Source organism: Hoplias malabaricus, chromosome 6 (genome assembly GCF_029633855.1).
Source record: "Hoplias malabaricus isolate fHopMal1 chromosome 6, fHopMal1.hap1, whole genome shotgun sequence".
Taxonomy (NCBI): domain Eukaryota; kingdom Metazoa; phylum Chordata; class Actinopteri; order Characiformes; family Erythrinidae; genus Hoplias; species Hoplias malabaricus.
In genome coordinates this window covers 47,128,013-47,140,897 of record NC_089805.1, presented here as the reverse complement: position 1 = coordinate 47,140,897, position 12,885 = coordinate 47,128,013, and the positions used below count along the sequence as shown (strand labels likewise).

The 12,885-nt window shown below is 39.8% G+C and overlaps 1 long non-coding RNA gene across 1 annotated transcript; it reads right to left on the bottom strand.

Moving 5' to 3' along the window:
• Positions 1-5,338: 5,338 nt before the first annotated feature.
• On the bottom strand, positions 5,339-8,211 carry LOC136699127 (uncharacterized). The gene is made up of 3 exons (XR_010803614.1): positions 8,088-8,211; positions 6,410-6,514; positions 5,339-5,818 (listed from the first exon to the last, which is right to left on the bottom strand). It is a non-coding gene; the product is annotated as an uncharacterized lncRNA (long non-coding RNA).
• Positions 8,212-12,885: the final 4,674 nt, after the last annotated feature.

Below are 12,885 nucleotides of genomic sequence, written 5' to 3'. Positions count from 1 at the left end.
GTCTGACTGAAGCAGACAGAGCTGCTACTAAGCTCTAAAACAAGAGTGTGTGAATCTGTAACTCAGGTCTCATAATGCAGTACAACATCTGTTCATAAGAACATTGTGAATATTATTAAAGAGTTCTGATCTACAGAATTCATATGAGCAGCTGATATAATGCAGTATGGAATTTGACTGTGTTATGTAGAGTTAAGAGTCTTTTTGTAGACACTCTGAACTTCACTGTTATCAACCACACTATACCATCCTCATCTCTCTCTCTCTCCCTCCCTCCCTCTCTCCCTCCCTCTCTCCCTCCCTCTCTCCCTCCCTCTCTCTCTCCCTCTCTCTCTCCCTCTCTCTCTCTCATTCTCTTTCGCTCTCTCTCTCGCTCTCATTCTCTTTCGCTCTCTCGCTCTCGCTCTCATTCTCTTTCGCTCTCTCGCTCTCGCTCTCATTCTCTTTCGCTCTCTCTCTCTCGCTCTCATTCTCTTTCGCTCTCTCTCTCTCGCTCTCATTCTCTTTCGCTCTCTCTCTCTCGCTCTCATTCTCTTTCGCTCTCTCTCTCTCGCTCTCATTCTCTTTCGCTCTCTCTCTCGCTCTCATTCTCTTTCTCTCTCTCTCTCTCTTGCTCTCATTCTCTCTCTCTCGCTCTCTCTCGCTCTCTCTCTCTCGCTCTCTCTCTCTCATTCTCTCTCTCTCTCACTCTCTCAGGTATATGGAGGAGTGGATCAGTGTGTTATCATGGAGGTTAAAGTGAACTCTGATGAGGAGGTCTATCTGGTGAAAGTTGAAAACCATCCACTGCCCGAGCCCATATTCTGAAGTTAAACCTGCATGTTTAAAAATGTGTGCACCCTCGGATCAGATGAAACATGATGTTAATGTTGTAATCAGATTAATTAAAATGAGTGAGCCCCTCTTCTACAGAGAGTGTGTATTGAACCATGCAGAGGTGTGTTCTCTGTAGAGGAGCGGTCACTCATTTTCACTCAGAAAATCAACACAAACACTGACCATGTACATGATATTAGTGTGTAATACACACGGTTTACATTTGTACACAGTCCCAGATTGACAGACAGAAGTGGTGGATTATGTGTAATTTATAAAAATATTTTAAATATTAACCAAAAACACGGTTACACTTTCACTTCCTTTGAAAAGATGTACATTAAAATAACTAACCCTGCCACAAATAAGAACACACTCTCCTTAATAAATATTTACAGACCACCAGGTCCCTATTCTGAATTTTTTTAAATAAATTGGTGAATTAGTTGCTAGTTTAGCAGTGTCCTGTGATAAAATAATAATTGTAGGAGTCTTTAACATTCACTTCAAGATCAAAGTGATGATCCACTAAAAAAGGCATTCAGCACATCTGTCAAACAATCTTACAAACTATCGGGCAGCTACTGATCCACAGATCCCAGTCATTCACACCAGCAATGCTTTTATGGACTTTTTAACAACAAGATTTAAAATATTACACAAACAATAAATACCGTATTATTAAGTCCAGTTTGTCTGTCATTCGGTACGGCTGATATAGATCAAATCATAACTAGAGAAGAAAGATGAGTAAACTCCAGCTAATTCAATATGCTGCAGCCAGGGTCCTCACTAAAAGCAGAAAATACTATCATATCAGGCCAGTCTTATCAGCCCTTCACTGGCTTCCTGTTAAATTACGTATTGATTACAAAATTAGGTAACACTTTCTATGAAGCCCATATTTATAACCCTTTATAACTGCAGTTATAACCCTTTATAATTAGGTAATAATGCTTCATAAGCATACTTATAAACTCTATTAAATTTATTATTATTATGTTTTGTCTCAATTTTGGAAGTATATGGCCATATAAGTCATACAGGAAGTGTCATCACTTCTCCTTAATCTGACCATTGTACTCTGATTTATTTTTTTCTTGTCAAACAAAAATGATAAATTTTAAAATCCTGCACATTAACAAAAACAATTTGCCCTCATCTAAATATGTTAAGAAACATCTGACACCTGTGGTAATCCTAAATATTAACAATAATTATACAAAATTAATAATAAATGTAATAGTAACAAATAAGTATAATCTTACATTAGTAGCAAACTTACCTTCCTTTGCCTTAAAAGGAAACTGGTCAGAAACTTTCCCTCGAAAAAAACAATACACCACCTCAGAGACCACTGAGGTCTATGAAAGATAGTGCAGGAGAAAAACCAAACACAGGCCCTGCTGACAGCTCCAGCTGCACACGGTGGCAGCCCAGTCTTTCACATGTAGAAACTGAAAAAACAATAGACGGGAAAAAGCAGAAACTTTTGTTTGTTCACTGATGAAGGATTGTTTACCAGTGAAAAAGAAACAATTCTTCTGCAGCTCATGACAGCCACATACTACCTACAACACAAGATGATAAACACCGTACCACTTGTTAATCTCTGGATATTTGCTGAATTTCCATCTGAAATGTCATCGCCAAATTTGAATGATTATTACTTTCTAAATACTTGGAATAAATGAAAACAGTTTTTTTTTTTTTTTGTAAAAGAACACTTAGAAAGTAGAAACATTTACATAAACTTCCCGTTTACTCCTGAATGCCAAAAAAATGTAGACGCTCACAGGTTTTTTTTTTTTTGTACATTATATATGACTTTACAGACATCATCTGGAACGTGCAAATGTGGATTTATATAGAACTTCACAAGTAAACGTTCTGAGTGCTTCAAACGTATGTATTTTTATATTTATTCAAGTCTAAACAGAGGATCACATGTGGTGTCTCATAGTGTTCTTTTGGGCATCGAAAATTGTGTTTTGGGAAAAAAAAGAAAAAAAAAACTCTCTGTAATATTAATTACTACAAATATACATTGCATTGGACTCACTAGGAGTGCAACTATTTGTTCTTTTTGAAAAATTGGGGTAATAAATATCCAAAGTTTCAAAATGTGTGTCAAACACTGCTCCATTACCTTGAATAAGGCGATAAATGAATGGTTAGGGTGCCCTCTTGTGGCCGTTAAAAGGTATCGAGATTTCCAGCTTCCACGTGACACCTACATCTTGCATATATCTTCTAAAATATGAAAGTTATGAAGCAGAGAATGTGAAAAGTATAAGTCTGAAATCACCAGTAGTTCATCAGAATGTTAAAGTCTCAGAGGACTTTCCTAGTCACAGACAGTCACCTGGAGCAGGACTTGAACCCACAACCTCCAAGTCCCTGGAGCTGTGTAACTGTGACACTACCTGCTGCACCACTACATCACCCCAAAGATGTGTTATTTAAAATTAAATAGGACTCTTATCCTTCAATCAGATGTAAGTACAGTCTTTCACTGAGGTTGTTTCTTTCTTTAATAAGGAAATTAAATATTAAACCCTTAAATCCACAGTCCAACAGTAATGTTTTTATTTACTCTGATAACTATATAAAACACATGTAATAATTGCTCACAATGTTTCCCAATTACTGTGGGAACAGAGGCGTAAATAAACTGGACAGGTTATGACTGAGACATTTTATCTGGTCAGACGTATCACTTTCTGCCCTGAACGTGAATGAATGCTGCATATGGTGTTCTTCATAGGCCCCAGGACGTCTTCAATGAGGAGTTCATTCATGATGCTGTTCACACTGGAGGTGGCAGTAACTTTAAACCACAGTTATTACATTGAACTGCAGGAAAACTAGGTTTTGCCTTTAGTTCATTGTTTTATAGAGGAATATAACTTTCCTATCTCTGTTTTCCAAGATGATATTTCTTTCATTCACAGGGCTTCAGATGTGACTGATTCACACGATGAATTTTCAGGAGCGTTCACACATCTGAACTGGTCGAAAAATCTCCAGATTTGAATCCTCTTGAGAATCTGTGGGACTTCCTGGAACAATGAGTACAATGACAGGGGAGTCATCTGTGAGACTCGTCCAGTCCAGACCACATCTCAGCTGTTATTCGTGCTCATGGAGGTATTACATGCTAATAGGTTTGTCTGAGTCACAGGTGGCATTTCTTTGTTCAGTGAGCTTATGTGCTGCTGTCAGAGGATTGACATTTATCACAAATTCAGTTCATGCATTTTTAGTATTTAACCCTTATCTCATAAAGAATGTAATTTCTTCTTAACCATTCCACTCATTGGTTGTGATCTTACCAAAGGTTCTAGTGAATATCTCTATAGTCTGTGTTCTGTGCTGCACTGTAGAGTTCACACTAAACTGGAGCAGATGCACAGGTGAAATTTCATGGGTTATTAAGTTGTTAATATCCTTGAAACCACATCACAGAAGCAGCTAACACATGCTGTAGCAGCCACCTAGTATACCCCAGCAATAGCTTAGCTACACCATAGCTACCACCCGAGAAACCTGTGTGGGTTTCCTCCGGGTGCTGCAGTTTCCTCCCACAGTACAAACACTGTAGTTGGTAGGTAGATTGGCCATGATAAAGTGTCTGTAGTTGTGAGTGACTGTTGTCCTATCCAGGGTGTGTTCCTGCTTTTGTCGCCCAGTGATTCTGGGTAGGCTTCAGACCAATGAATGAATGTCTTTGGAGACTTAAGGCTAATGCATTTCAGATAGATACATAGGGTGTTTCAAATCAGTTGCTGTGGTAGTCATGTTGTTTGCTAATGTGCTGCTAGAGTGGTCTTCTTTCTCAGGATTTCCTAAGCTTTTGCTAGGGTGTTACTATGGTATCCAAGGTGCTTGACAAGTTGTTGCTTTGTATCAACCGTGGTTGTCACTTTATCAGCGGTGGTTGTCATTCTCATTACCAACTTACTAACACATCTAACGTAATAACTATGGCATCCATTGACACTGTCATGGTGCTGCTAGGATGTTCCTTGTGTGTCCCTGACTGTTGGTGGGTGGTTGCTATGGTAACTGTGGTGTTTTCTATTGTATCCATGTTTGTTGTCATGGTATATTATTATATGTTTTACCTTAGACTCATAGAGACATTTGATTTGAAGCCACTTGTAAGAAGCTTTACTCTCAAACTTGGTCACAGCCTGGATCAAATTCTCAATAGAGTTTAGATCTCACACTTGTGTTGAATGTCACAGAATGATCTAGTGTTTTTATAACTAGTTAAGAAAATAAAATAATGAAACCGGGAGGACTGCTCCTTCACTGGATAAACTATAATATAAAGATCTGATGAATGTTGTTGTAAGAACTGGAGGCAGGGTGAATGCTGGGAGTTTATTGAGGCTCAAATCAGAATCAACATCAGAGTAAACACAAAGATGGTTTAGAAAAACAATTCTGGAAAACAACAAAGAACACATAAAAATAATAACAGCAGAATAAGTAAATCAATGAGAAACAAACCAGAGCAACAAATTAGAAGCAGGTAGAAAAACATATATCCAGAAGAAGTAAAGCCACAAGAAACAAGTTAAATCATCACACTAACCTCAGGATTAAAGGAGCCTCTGGTAAAGAGCTGCAGATCATTCTCTCTGTGTGTGGACACTGCTCTGGTCAGTGTTTGTGTTGATTTTCTGAGTGAAAGTGAGTGACCGCTCCTCTACAGAGAACACACTTCTGCACGGTTTAATACACACTCTCTGTAGAGGAGGGGTTCACTTACTTTCATTAATCTCATTATAACATCAACATCACGTTTCATCTGATCAGAGGCACACAGACATTCACACACACACACACACACACACACACACACACACACACAGGTTTAATCTGAGAAATTGGGACCGGGCAACGGCAACTCTGCAACTTGCCCAAGATCGTCAGCCTGCTCAATGTCCTGAAAAACCTTCATGATAACACACCGATTCACCCCTGCATACACCTGAGAGAGAGAGAGAGAGAGAGAGAGAGAATGTAATCAATGTAGTTGATTAAGTTGAAGTTCAGTTCCCAGCTCAGACGTGATCACTACTCTACACCAATGAAAGCCCCTGCAGTAAATCTCTGTCCACAATTATTTAAAAATATTTAATAACATTTAAACTGTAGTTACATAGTCATTTAGCACTGTTACTAATGTTATAACACCTGTAATTAGAATGAATTATCAGAATCTCTGTAGGCTCCAGCTAGTTATTAGAAGGCATTATGTACACCATATACACAGTAAATTCTCTAGTGTTAAATCAACACTATTAGTGTTAACACTGAGAGTGTTAAATTATTAGACTAACACTAATAGTGTTGATATAACACTGGTGAATTTACTGTGTAACAAGTTATAAATTAAATATTTTAGATTTAAATTAGATATATTTTCATATAAATGTTTGTCCATAACTGTAAAATATATTCTATTATTCCTCTCAAAGAACAGAATCTTAACTAGAATATTTATCTAGAGCCTTCGTTCAGTGAGTTCTTGTTTATACACTCACTACAAATGGTAATAAAATATAAACATTAAATACACCTTAATTCTGTAGTTCAATCCTGCACAAATAGGTTGTGTTTGGTACGTCAGAGCATCAAAACGAGAATAACGGTGTCCTGTTTTCTTTTCAACTTCAGGCTGCAGCTGAAATAAAAAAATGTAAAAATATTACAGCAATTACAAGATTAAAGTAGAATTACGTCTTATAAACACTCACAGTTTGGAGTTAAGTTACAGTTAATACACACTCCTCCTTCACTTTTCATAATATTTAACATTATTATTATTATTATTACTGGACACTTATTTATCCAAATGTATCCAAAACCACTTTATTCTGAGTGAGATCAGCTGCTTTAGTCTGAACTCTGTGTTGACAGTGTGTATAATCTCTACACAGAAATATGAAGGGAACCAGGACGCTGTGTAGCAGCTGCACCTGAGCTTAAGGTTGACATTCTCAATGCTGAGCACGGCCTAGAGAAGTACAACATTCCCCCAGGACCAAGATGAGGCTCAGTGGACCTGTGTTCTCTGAAGTGATGGAGCTCCATCCAGTTTATTTGTGAATAATTCAGTTTTGGGCATCACTTCCTATGAATCCTGCCGTCGCACTGTTAACCCGTAATTAGTTTCTATGCAAACAGTTTGAGTAACCACTACTTAAAAGAAAATATTTTATTGCATTACTTATAATGTTTTAGTATGTTCTCCTATTCTGAGTGAATAACAGAGTGCAGTAATATTTTTAATCTGAATGAACTTAAAATATCAATGTTTAGCCGAGACCACACCCCTATAGCACTTTGCCAGATTTTCATTGGTCAGTTCAAATAAGCCTAGACCCTGTACATGTTTGGAAGCGTTTTTCTCATTTTTACACAGTGTTTTCTGCATTTTACTTCTTTTTCTTTGGACAAATACCTCTTTATGCCCTGGGGCTTATCTGTACTGGACATTGTTTTAATTTCTGTTTTAATTTCTTCAGAGAAGAGCTACAGAATTACAGTTGACTGAGTTAAAGAGGATGCCTTTTCCCTCAAGCTCTTTTTCACGTTCTGGAAACTGGTGAGTTGTTTTCCATAACTATGTATAGTGTGTGAATTTTAGAGTCATTAAAATGTGTAAAAGTGTGTTGTGCACAACTGTAAACCAGACACAGTATTATAACTAAACTAATTAACTTTTAATTAAGTAGTGGTTAATCAAACGGTCTGCGTAGAAAGAAATTACTGGTTAACAATGCAGTGCAGGAGGTTAAATATGGCACAGTTCCTTTTAAACCCTTATCATTATCATATGTAACTCTTTATAAACTGTAGTATATGATGTCATTAACTGAAGTCTGGACTCATAAGATCATTGTCAGTGGGAGCTCAGAGTTACAGTGCGTTATGTTTACAGTGTTATTATAAACAGATGTTATAAAACATTATGAAACCTGACTTCATGAGATCATACACTGTTGTTTGTGATTTAGCATGGAATAATTACAATATAAAAATGAGTAGAACTGCTTATAAAATGTGATGTAAGCTGTTTATAAAGCTGTATGAACCTTGGAGCAGGTGTTAACAGTTTTGATTCAGATTAGACACAAGGTCAGTGAAATCAGTATTAAACTAGAACACAGTAAAGGGTTTTAATCCTGAGTGGGCTACAGACAGCGGAGGATGAAGCATCTACAGAGCATAAATGAATAACGGAATATATTCACCTTCTTGCAGAGCTTAGTCACCTTTTCGTCAGCATCCATCCATTCACTCCATTGTCCACGTTTTGTAGTTTCTGGAGCTGCCATTGTTTGAAGAGAGTCTTTCAGAAGAAGTGAAATCTCTGAGTGTAGTGAAGTTTAGAGTGAGTTAAACCTGCTGTAAATCTGTATTTATATCTGCATCACCATTACTATCACCTTCTTCACTCAGTACAGGAGCCAATCAGAATAAACCACACCCTGGTCGTGCCTCAGTTCCCTGTAAAACCTGGTTCTCCAGCTGTCTGGAAGAAGGCTTTTTTCTTCTTGAATAAACAATCTTTTTGGGCAAAATCATTTTTGAAACTTAACTGTATGGTGAAGGTGAGTGTGTGTGTGGTATGTGGTGTGTTTAACTCGCACACACACACACACACACACACACACACACACACACGTGGACAATGTCAAACATTCCAAATCACACACACTCACCTGTCTCTCTCTCACTCTGTCTCTGTCTCTCTCCTCTCACCATTTCCCTCATAATCTCTCAGTTTCACACACTCACCAAGTCACTCACACCTGTGGACAGTGTCACACTCACCCAGTCACTCACACACTCACCAAGTCACTCACACACTCACACCTGTGGACAGTGTCACACTCACCCAGTCACTCACACACTCACCCAGTCACTCACACACACACACACCTGTGGACAGTGTCACACACTCACCCAGTCACTCAGTCACTCACACCTGTGGACAGTTTCACACACTCACCCAGTCACTCACACACACACACCTGTGGACAGTGTCACACACTCACCCAGTGACTCACACACTCACACCTGTGGACAGTTTCACACACTCACCCAGTCACTCACACACACACACACCTGTAGACAGTGTCACACACTCACCCAGTGACTCACACACTCACACCTTTGGACAGTTTCACACACTCACTCCCACCTGTGTACAGTTTCACACACTCCCCCAGTCACTCACACACTCACCCAGTCACTCACACACTCACACCTGTGGACAGTTTCACACACTCACTCCCACCTGTGTACAGTTTCACACACTCCCCCAGTCACTCACACATTAACAGTGATTTAAACAGTGAGGACGCTAAGCATCCACAGAGTTCAATGGAGAAGCAGCGAAGTGCAAGGAAACGAGACGAGTCATTGGATAAATGCTGGGCTTTGTCCCGCCCATCGGACGCTCAGCGTCTCTGGGGGTCTATGGAGCAGTGGGCTGGCCTCGGCTGGCCCGGACACTCAGCTTCTGCATGATGATTGGATGATCTGTCTGAGGCTGAATCCCTTTTTGATTGACAGTGAAATGAGCGAATCAGCGATCCTTTGGTGTAAAGATCCGTGGGAGCATTACATTTTCATTCTGTTCTGAGTTGAACCGGAGACTTTCTTTAACCTCTTAGTGGCATTTTCTTTGTTAAAAACGACTAGCGACAAATCGAGCTTCTATTTCTGGTGGGTTTTTTGTAGCTGCTTGTGTTTGGAGACTGACTTCTTTCACTCTTTCTGACTTCTATTGTAGTTTCTGACCAGCGGGTGCTGCTGAGCCCCTCCACCGTCACAAAGCACTCACAGGCGGACACACTTCACACAGGCCAAGGCCGTTTAAACTCAAGCCAGAATACATTTCATAGGTGACATCAAATAGTCTATATGTATAGTAACAATCTTTAAACATTTACATCTATTACTGAATTTATAGACTATAAAATACATTTACATGTTTTATATTAATGTAAACACAGTGATGTTTTCTCATATTTAATTTCAAAAGTTTGTCAATTTCATGTTTAATAAGATCAATAAACTATAATATTTTTACAATTGACAGTTTATCTGGGAATTAATTTACTGCTATTAAATCTAAGAATAAATTAAACTTGTTTAAGAGCCTTGCTCAAGGGCCCAACAGTGGCAGCTTGAACCCCTGACATTCTAATCAGTAATCAAGAGCCAGATAAACACCAGCTCCATCAGTAAAGTTTACTTCTAATTACCATCCATCCATCCATCCATTATCTGTAACCGCTTATCCAATTTAGGGTCGCGGGGGGTCCAGAGCCTACCTGGAATCATCGGGCGCAAGGCAAGAATACACCCTGGAGGGGACGCCAGTCCTTCACAGGGCAACACAGACAACTTCTAATTACCATAAAAAATAAATACAAATGCTGTTAATGTCTGTTACAGTACACATGTACATGAACATGACACCAGCTCTGACAGGCAGTGGGAATTGACTGCTGTGGGAGCAGTACTGATCATAGACTCAGATTTGTCATTTACAGTGAGCCGGTCATTACTCTAAAATTAACCCATTCCGGTTTCAGCTACATATGACAACAGGTAGATAGATCGGTGGATATCAAGCTGTTGTGAAACAGTTTAAGCACTTTTGGGTGTCTTCTGGTGGTCATGTTGCCCCTAAGCAGACACTAAATAACCCAAAACATCACCACAGTGGTGCTGTAATTTCATCTGAAGTTCAGATATTTTCTAGCAAAGGCCTTACCGAGATCATCCTGTTCATCTTGTGTCTTCTACCTTGTACGTTACACACTGCTGCAGAAAGAAGTAAAAGTGAGAGTGGCAGGATGTGGAGGAGCAGCACAACTATCTGTTACACCTCACTTTCTATTTAGCTAGGGATTTATCACTGAATGTTTCATGATGAATATTTTATTTTCATAAAGAAAATAACTCACTCGTTTACATGTTTAAATAAGACCAACACACTGAATTTCCTGTGTCATGCTTCAGTTACACTCTTCAGTTACATGATAGTTACACTGGAGATAGAAAACCATGCAGGAGGAAAAACAGAGGAAAGCACACCCCCTAAGTTACATTTACAGAACAGTCAGGCCCATACAGTGAATAGTGTTGTTTATTTGCTGTATTGTGAATCTTCACAGACACGGTTAAAGGGGTAAATACATCTTTATTTACAGAAACAGTGTCTTACGGGTTCTTAAGGATCCCGTGAGAGAGGTGTCCGGTACAGCACGCGCTAAGGTCTCTCTCCTGGCTCTTGGCTTGCACTTCCATCTCTATGATCTTTAACTTTTCCAAATATGGTAATATGGAATCTGATCTACATTTGCACATTCAAAGGACTAAGGGAGGGGTAAAAATGTATAGTCTTCTGTCCTTACTGACAGCTTATCCTAAACATTTCTCTCTTTGGAACACAGACACAGAGCATACGTCTAAACATACAGAACAGTGAACATTTCTTAATACTGCACTTAAGGCCTTATGTTTAAATATACGTCAGTAGCCTAAATGAAAGCATTTACAGCAAATACAACACTGAGTAGGATGCAAAGAATGTGACACTGTACAGTTCTCTGAGCTGAGAAAAGACATTATTTAGGCTGTCAGTACCACTGAGTTTCTTAACTGGTGCAAACACTTTCCCTGCTAAAACTGGCACAAAATGGAAAATGTAACTGAAATCAATAACGAGTGGATGTAAATGATGATGTAAATGATGATGCAAATGATGTAAAAGATTATATTTAAAACACAACACCATTTAATTTTGAAGTTTTATCCTGTAAAGATCCAGAAAGGAATTATGGGACACTCTTAAAACTGTACCTCCCATATAGAAGTGAAGATCAGCTAAAAGCAAATTCAGCAATTTCACATGCAGCCTTGTATACATGTGCATATGTAGCCCTGCCTGGAACAAAAGAGCTGTTGCATAAGAGCGGTACATAAAATTGACACACAGAGGATGCATGGGCCTCGTTTGCTCCTAATTCTGAACTTGTTTGAATTTAATGTATTTCGGCACATCAGCCAATGGATGTAGATGTAATTAATGAGCAAGATCTTGTTCCAGGACACAGCAGAAATTTTGATGAGAAACCAGCTGTGGCTCTGAATGCCCTCAACTGAGACCAACATTTGTTTGTCCAATGTACCAACATTTTAATTAAACCCAAGCAGCTGTGTTTCATAAGGTTCAAGACTGGTGCATGACACTTGTAAATGGAGACAGTCCTGAACAATTGTTTATTTTTTTTTATTTGTTACAGAAGGTGCTGGCACTGGCAAATCCCATTTGATTAAAAGTATCTACAATGAATCAACAAACATTTTGAGTAGACCACCATGTTCGTGTGACAAAATAATATATCATTGCCAACAGTTGACGCGACTGGTCGAGTGTCTCCTGTCTGCTTCTCGGGTTAGAGTACGCTGGCGTCGCTCTGTTGACTGGCGCTTCTCCCCGTATGTTTTGTTTTGTTTTGTTTTGTTTGATCCCCGTTCGTGCTGACTTTGTGGATTCCCGGTTGTAATCTTCGCGGTTATTTGACTGTCTTCCCCAACCCTGCGGATTCAGGCCGGCTTGCACCGAGGCTGTCCTGCCCTAGCTCTGTGGATTCCCGGCCGGTTAGCTTTGCTGCTGTCCTGCCCAAATCTGCGGTTTTCGGCTGCTGTTCCAGTTAGCTTCGCCGCTGTCCTGCTCCAACTTTGCGGATCTCGACTGCTGTTCCACCTGGCCTCGCCGCTGTCCTGCTCCAACCTCGCGGATCTCGGCTTCTGTTCCAGCTGGCCTCGCCGCTGTCCTGCTCCAACTTCGCGGATCTCGGCTTCTGTTCCAGCTGGCCTCGCCGCTGTCCTGCTCCAACCTTGCGGATCTCGGCTTCTGTTCCAGCTGGCCTCGCAGCTGTCCTGCTCCAACCTCGCGGATCTCGGCTTCTGTTCCAGCTGGCCTCGCCGCTGTCCTGCTCCAACCTCGCGGATCTCGGCTTCTGTTCC